The sequence below is a fragment of the Oncorhynchus keta genome, unplaced genomic scaffold, assembly GCF_023373465.1.
Source record: "Oncorhynchus keta strain PuntledgeMale-10-30-2019 unplaced genomic scaffold, Oket_V2 Un_contig_20805_pilon_pilon, whole genome shotgun sequence".
NCBI lineage: Eukaryota > Metazoa > Chordata > Actinopteri > Salmoniformes > Salmonidae > Oncorhynchus > Oncorhynchus keta.
Genome location: NW_026282188.1, coordinates 1 through 8,656, shown reverse-complemented (window position 1 = coordinate 8,656; position 8,656 = coordinate 1).

The window sequence follows — 8,656 nt, the reverse complement described above, 5'->3', positions numbered from 1 at the left end:
GGAGAGTGGAGGATAGGAGAGAGAAGGGTAGGGTAGAGATGATGGGAGGGAGGGGATAGAGATTTGCAGAGGAGAGAAGAGGGTCGGGGAGAGAGGAGGGTGGAGGAGAGATGGGGAATGTGTTTACACATGGGTGTTGTTGCACCATACCACTGTCATCCCCATCATATCATGAAAGGTCATGTCATGTTGATTTAATCTCTGCCTCTCTCTTCCTCTGACTCCTCCCTTTCTCTCTCTCTCTGTCTCTCTCTCTTTCTCCTCTGTCTCTCTCTTTCTCCTCAGATCTCCAGGCTCAAAGCGTCAGTCCACCAGGTAGGTAGAGTATAGATCTACAGTGATTATAGCAGTTCAATATTAGTCAACTTTATTATCCCACATGGAGAAATTCATGTGTCCATACAAACCATTCTAAAACCCAATAACAAGTAGTGTTTTATGGAACTACTTATACTTGACATATTATATATTATATTGGTCTGATGTTAGAGTAGGAGAAGGGGGTGTTGATAATAGAGGTCTGTTACCAAGGCAACAGGTCTGATGCTATCTGTCAGGAAGAGAGAGAGAGGAACAGAGAGAGAGAGAGAAGGCGTGGAGAGAAAGTGAGATGTCAACAGAGATAGGGCTGACAGACTAACATGCAGCCAACTGAATATCTTGTCTTTACTGACTTCTCACCAGTGATGTCATCATAACCAGCAACCTTTTCCACTCTTGGTCCGGCTCAGCTTGACCCCTGACCTCTGAAATTAATGATTTAAAAATTATATATATATATTTTTTAAATTAGATTTAATCTCATCTGCAAAGAGTTACACATTTGCATGGAAGGGGAATGTACACTACATGACCAAAAGTATGTGGACACCTGCTAATCTAACATCTCATTCCAAAATCATGGGCATTAATATGGAGTTGGTCCCCCCCTTTGCTGCTATAACAGCCTGCAGTCTTCTGGGAAGGCTTTCCACTAGATGATGAAACATTGCTGCTATAACAGCCTGCAGTCTTCTGGGAAGGCTTTCCACTAGAAGATGGAACATTGCTGCAGGGACTTGCTTCCATTCAGCCACAACAGCATTGGTGAGGTTGGGCGATTAGGCCTGGCTCAGTCAACGTTTCAATTCATCCCTAAACGTATTCAATGGGGTTTAGGTCAGGGCTCTGTGAAGGCCAGTAAAGTTCTTCCACATCGATCTCAACAAACTATTTCTGTATGGACCTCGCTTTGTGTACAGGGGCATTGTCATGCTGAAACAGGAAAGGGCCTTCCCCAAACTGTTGCCACAAAGTTGGAAGCACAGAATAGTCTAGAATGTCATTGTATGCTGTAGCGATTACATTTCCCTTCAATGAAACTAAGGGGAATAACACGATCCATTAAAAACAACCCCAGACCATTATTCCTCCTCCACCAAACTTTACAGTTGGCACTATGCTTTGGGGCAGGTAGCGTTCTCCTGGCATCTGCCAAATCTAGGTTTGTGGTACGGACTGCCAGATGGTGAAACGTGATTCAACACTCCAGAGAAAGTGTTTCCACTCCAGCAGACGCTTGGCATTGCACATGGTGATCTTAGGCTTGTGTGAAATATATATAAATATATGTCATTTAGCAGACGCTTTTATCCAAAGCGACTTACAGTCATGTGTGCATACATTTGTGCTGCTGCTCTGCTTTAGAAACCCATTTCATGAAGCTCCAGACGAACAGTTCTTGTGCTGAAGTTTCTTCCAGAGGAAGTTTGGAATTCGGAAGTGAGTGTTGCAACGAAGGACAGATGATTTCAACACGCGACAAACTTCAGCACTCGCGGTCCCGTTCTGTGAGCTTGTGTGAGCTACCACTTCGAGGCTAAGCCACTGCTGCTCCTAGACGTTTCCACGTCACAATAACAGCACTTACAGTTGACCGGGGCAGCTAAAGCAGGGTACAAATTAGACCAACAGACATGTTGGAAAGGTAGCTTACTATGATGGTGACGTGTTGATTGTCACTGAGTCCTTCAGTAAGGCCATTGTACTGACAATGTTTGTCTATGGAGATTGCATGGCGGTGTGCTCGATTTTATTCACAGGACAGGAAGGGGTGTGCCTGAAATAGCCAAATCCACTCATTTGAAAGGGCGTCCACATACTTTTGTACATACTGTAAGGTGTATCTGGGTCGGCCCGTCCTCCACCACCCCAACCCAACACATCCCACTCAGCTTTAGGATCTTAGTGAAACATTCATTATTGGTTTCAGGTGTGTTAGGTCAAGGCCAGAGTGACAACACACAGGACAGCAGACCCCCAGGACTGAACAACCCAACAGCTGTTGAAAACAGGACGTGGGCATGTTTTTTATACAGAATCCTTTTGTCCTACAGTTTTCCATATAAGGCATCCTGACCTCATGAACGTTGACCAGTAAATCAAATCTAGTGATACATAACGAGACATTTCTGCCGTCCATTGTGACATTGTTGGAGGATAACCAACCCTCCAATTCATTATAATGCATTTCTAAGCCTCTATAAATGCTTGGTTACACAGTTTCTTCTGATAACTGTCTCCGGTATCAACATTTCCAAGCCAACAAATACAGGGAGAAAAGAGAATCTGTAGACATGCTGAGATAAAAGAGCCTCTTTACCAGAATTCAGTCAGAATTCACAAGACCACAACATATGCAGATATGTCCCCTTTTGTGGATGGGGGGTCTTTAATCAACCACAAGGCTGGGAGAGAGAGATAGTTCTTGCTCACTGGCAGACTGAGGAGGAGACAGGGGAAGAGGGAGAGAGAGATCTTACTCACTGACAGCCTGTGTCAGGACCCGGTTACGAACCCGGGTCTCCGGAGTGAGAAACAGTCACTTAACCAACTGAGCCACGAATAGTCGGCAGAACACAGAAGATGAGGCAGACAGCAGTACTTGAGACGGTGTATTTAATGAAGTAAAAAGTGAAGTTCTTCAGGAAAAACATGTAACTCCACAACCTCAAAAGGAATTCCACAAGAACAAAGGTAATCCTCCAAGACAAAAAGGTAAATCCACAAGGTGGAAGGTAAAGCACAAAAAGCCTCAAAAGATACTCAAGAACAAACAAACAAGAACAAAAAAACAGAATTCCACAAGAGAGTCCACCGGGATCAACAAGCGTTCTCAGAGTACTAGGGCTGGGTGCTAACATACAAACACAGAGCAAAGGACTGAGGAAAACAAAGGGTTTAAATACAATCAGGGGAAATGAGGCACAGGTGCAAATAATAATGGGGATCAAGGGAAAACAAAAGGTCAAAAGGCACAATGGGGGCATCTAGTGACCAAGAAAACCGGAACAACCCTGGCCAAATCCTGACAGCCTGAGGAGGAGACAGGGGAGGAGGGAGAGAGAGAGAGAGGTAGGAGAGAGAGAGATCTTACTCACTGACAGACTGAGGAGGAGACAGGGGAGGAGGTTGACCCAGAAAATATAAAAAACTATCGGCCTATATCGAATCTTCCATTCCTCTCAAAGATTTTAGAGAAGGCTGTTGCGCAGCAACTAACTGCCTTCCTGAAGACAAACAATGTATACGAAATGCTTCAGTCTGGTTTTAGACCCCATCATAGCACTGAGACGGCACTTGTGAAGGTGGTAAATGACATTTTAATGGCATCGGACCGAGGCTCTGCATCTGTCCTCGTGCTCCTAGACCTTAGTGCTGCTTTTGATACCATCGATCACCACATTCTTTTGGAGAGATTGGAAACCCAAATTGGTCTACACGGACATGTTCTGGCCTGGTTTAGGTCTTATCTGTCGGAAAGATATCAGTTTGTCTCTGTGAATGGTTTGTCCTCTGACAAATCAACTGTACATTTCGGTGTTCCTCAAGGTTCTGTTTTAGGACCACTATTGTTTTCACTATATATTTTACCTCTTGGGGATGTTATTCGAAAACATAATGTAAACTTTCACTGCTATGCGGATGACACACAGCTGTACATTTCAATGAAACATGGTGAAGCCCCAAAATTGCCCTCGCTAGAAGCATGTGTTTCAGACATAAGGAAGTGGATGGCTGCAAACTTTCTACTATTAAACTCAGACAAAACAGAGATGCTTGTTCTAGGTCCCAAGAAACAAAGAGATCTTCTGTTGAATCTGACAATTAATCTTAATGGTTGTACAGTCGTCTCAAATAAAACTGTGAAGGACCTCGGCGTTACTCTGGACCCTGATCTCTCTTTTGAAGAACATATCAAGACCATTTCGAGGACAGCTTTTTTCCATCTACGTAACATTGCAAAAATCAGAAACTTTCTGTCCAAAAATGATGCAGAAAAATTAATCCATGCTTTTGTCACTTCTAGGTTAGACTACTGCAATGCTCTATTTTCCGGCTACCCGGATAAAGCACTAAATAAACTTCAGTTAGTGCTAAATACGGCTGCTAGAATCCTGACTAGAACCAAAAATTTGATCATATTACTCCAGTGCTAGCCTCTCTACACTGGCTTCCTGTCAAAGCAAGGGCTGATTTCAGGTTTTACTGCTAACCTACAAAGCATTACATGGGCTTGCTCCTACCTACCTCTCTGATTTGGTCCTGCCGTACATACCTACACGTACGCTACGGTCACAAGACGCAGGCCTCTAATTGTCCCTAGAATTTCTAAGCAAACAGCTGGAGGCAGGGCTTTCTCCTATAGAGCTCCATTTTTATGGAACGGTCTGCCTACCCATGTCAGAGGCAAACTCGGTCTCAACCTTTAAGTCTTTACTGAAGACTCATCTCTTCAGTGGGTCATATGATTGAGTGTAGTCTGGCCCAGGAGTGGGAAGGTGAACGGAAAGGCTCTGGAGCAACGAACCGCCCTTGCTGTCTCTGCCTGGCCGGTTCCCTCTTTCCACTGGGATTCTCTGCCTCTACCCTGTTACGGGGCTGAGTCACTGGCTTGCTGGGGGCTCTCTCGTGCCGTCCCTGGGGGGTGCGTCACCTGGGTGGGTTGATTCACTGTTGTGGTCGGCCTGTCTGGGTTGCCCCCCTTGGGTTGTACCGTGGCGGAGATCTTTGTGGGCTATACTCAGCCTTGTCTCAGGATGGTAAGTTGGTGGTTGAAGATATCCCTCTAGTGGTGTGGGGGATGTGCTTTGGCAAAGTGGGTGGGGTTATATCCTTCCTGTTTGGCCCTGTCCGGGGGTGTCCTCGGATGGGGCCACAGTGTCTCCTGACCCCTCCTGTCTCAGCCTCCAGTATTTATGCTGCAGTAGTTTATGTGTCGGGGGGCTAGGGTCAGTTTGTTATATCTGGAGTACTTCTCCTGTCCTATTCGGTGTCCTGTGTGCGTTCTCTAATTCTCTCCTTCTCTCTTTCTTTCTCTCTCTCGGAGGACCTGAGCCCTAGGACCATGTCCCAGGACTACCTGACATGAGGACTCCTTGCTGTCCCCAGTCCACCTGGCCATGCTCCTGCTCCAGTTTCAACTGACCTGAGCCCTAGGACCGTGCCCCAGGACTACCTGACATGAAGGCTCCTTGCTGTCCCCAGTCCACCTGACTGTGCTGCTGCTCCAGTTTCAACTGTTCTGCCTTATTATTATTCGACCATGCTGGTCATTTATGAACATTTGAACATCTTGGTCATGTTCTGTTATAATCTCTACCCGGCACAGCCAGAAGAGGACTGGCCACCCCACATAGCCCGTTCCTCTCTAGGTTTCTTCCTTGGTTTTGGCCTTTCTAGGGAGTTTTTCCTAGCCACCGTGCATTTACACCTGCATTGTTTGCTGTTTGGGGTTTTAGGCTGGGTTTCTGTACAGCACTTTGAGATATCAGCTGATGTACGAAGGGCTATATAAATAAATTTGATTTGATTTGAGGGAGAGAGAGAGAGATAGGAGAGAGAGATCTTACTCACTGACAGACTGAGGAGGAGACAGGGGAGGAGGGAGAGAGAGATAGGAGAGAGAGAGTTCTTACTCACTGACAGACTGAGGAGGAGACAGGGGAGGAGGGAGAGAGAGATAGGAGAGAGATAGTTCTTACTCACTGACAGACTGAGGAGGAGACAGGGAAGGAGGGAGAGAGAGAGAGATAGGAGAGAGAGATCTTACTCACTGACAGACTGAGGAGGAGACAGGGGAGGAGGGAGAGAGATAGGAGAGAGAGATAGTTCTTACTCACTGACAGACTGAGGAGGAGACAGGGGAGGAGGGAGAGAGAGATAGGAGAGAGATAGTTCTTACTCACTGACAGACTGAGGAGGAGACAGGGGAGGAGGGAGAGAGAGAGAGATAGGAGAGACAGATAGTTCTTACTCACTGACAGACTGAGGAGGAGACAGGGAAGGAGGGAGAGAGATAGGAGAGAGAGATAGTTCTTACTCACTGACAGACTGAGGAGGAGACAGGGGAGAGAAGGGGAGAGAGATAATTCTTACTAACAGACTGGGTTGGTAGAAGGAGATTTTCATTAGTGACTTCTCACCAGTGATGTCATCATAACCAGTAACCTGTTCCTCTCTTGGCCCAGCCTGACCCTGACATATAGCATCAGGCCTGTTGAGTTGACTTGGGTAACAGACCTCTAGCTTCTACACCACATCCCCTCTTCTCCTGCTCTAACATGAGACCTCATCAGTACTCATTTTGGGTGCTGGTACTGTTTATATTTAGGTGCTGGAACATTAAGCCAATATTCTATAAGAGGTATAAGGTATAAGGTATAAGAGGAACTCAAGCAGTAGAAAGTTAGAGGTGATATTATAGACACTATGTGTAACTTTGCTGCTCTGCCTGCAGTTTCCTGTGGAGTTTTTAAACATATCAGTTTGCTGTCGTGTGTTCAACCACTGATCCAAGATAAGTTGCTAAGAAGTTAATCTCACATCATTGAAGTTAGGACGTAATGAGAGAGAAGTCATAAAGCCTAGCAGTATTTTCCACTCTTCAGTCCACTCTATATGACAGTAACCCCAGTTAGAGGCAGATATGATACCTGCAGTGGTACTGATGACCCTGTTATGGAGCACAGGTAGGATGCTCTTATACTGATATACACTTGTGACAGTTATTGAGATGTGATTTAATATTGTATGATATATTATAATTTGCAGGGTTAGTAAAATAACATACAACTGGGGAAGCAGACAGTAAAAATGTGTCTCAAAGCAGGACAATGATGTGATCACCTGTAAATGTACTTTACTGTAGTCTAACTGTCCATCTGGGGACAGGCACTAATGTCAGTTAAGTTGTGATGGTGTCCTGCATCTGACTGTTGTATATTCAGTGTGTCAATGATTGATTGTATCTGTCTTTATGTAAATTAATGAGAGTATATTATGTATTATATATTATATTGGTGTTATGTTAGAGTAGGAGAAGGGAGGGGTGTATATGATAGAGGTGAGTCAAGATCAACAGGTTCAACACTATATGTCAAGAAAAGAGAGAAACGAGAGAGAGAGAGAGAGAGAGAGAGATGAGCAGAACGAGAGGGGAGAGAGAAATTGTCGAGGAGATAGAAGGGGAGGGAAGAGAGAGGGGAGGGAAGAGAGGGGGAGGGAAGAGAGGGGAGGGAGAGAGATTTGTAGAAAGAGAGAAAGAGTAAAGGGAAGGCTCCACTAGGGCCCTCTCAGCCAGCCGGCTCCACGAGGGCCCTCTCAGCCAGCCGGCTCCACTAGGGCCCTCTCAGCCAGCCGGCTCCACTAGGGCCCTCTCAGCCACCTGGCTCCACTAGGGCCCTCTCAGCCAGCCGGCTCCACTAGGGCCCTCTCAGCCAGCCTGTTCCACTAGGGCCCTCTCAGCCACCTGGCTCCACTAGGGCCCTCTCAGCCAGCCGGCTCCACTAGGGCCCTCTCAGCCACCTGGCTCCACTAGGGCCCTCTCAGCCAGCTGGTGTTTAGGAGAGTGTGAGCTGTGTGTGTACAACTCGTAGAAGTACAAATGTCAAGGGAAATGAACTAAGTGATAAATCTAGTCCTAGGTTTTATTTACTGTGGTGTTTGTTCTCCACTGGTTACCCTGTTCTCATCACAACAGGTCACACATTCTGCTGACATGATTTAACACTGTATGTCTCTTATATCAACGTACATTTGTCAGGAGGTTAGGAAGTGCAGCTCAGTTTCCACCTCATTTTGTGAGTAGTGGGCACATAGCCTGTCTTCTCTCTGCCTATGATGACCTCTCTCAATAGCAAGGCCATGCTCACATTGTCTCTACATTGTCCATTTGTTTCTCTGTTTTCTATCAGTCACAGTGGTCAGATCGTCTGCCACCGTGTCCTGTCTGTTTTGGGCCAAACAGCATTTAAGTTCACTTTGACATTTTATAGTTGTGTAGTTGTCACGGCTGATTTCCTCCTCTTCGTCTGGAAGAGGAGGAAGGATCGACCAAGATGCAGCGTGGTACCGTGTTCATGATGATTTTAATAAGACAAACACTGAACACTAATGAAATACAAAACAATAAACGTACAAATACCAAACCGAAACAGTACCGTGTGGTGATCACCCATCACCCAACAAAGTACCCACAGAACATGGCTGCCTAAATATGGTTCCCAATCAGAGACAACGATAGACCTAGACCTACATAAACACCTAGATGGTAAACAACCCCATAAACCTACAAAAACCCCTAGACAGTACAAACACACATTCATCACCCATGTCA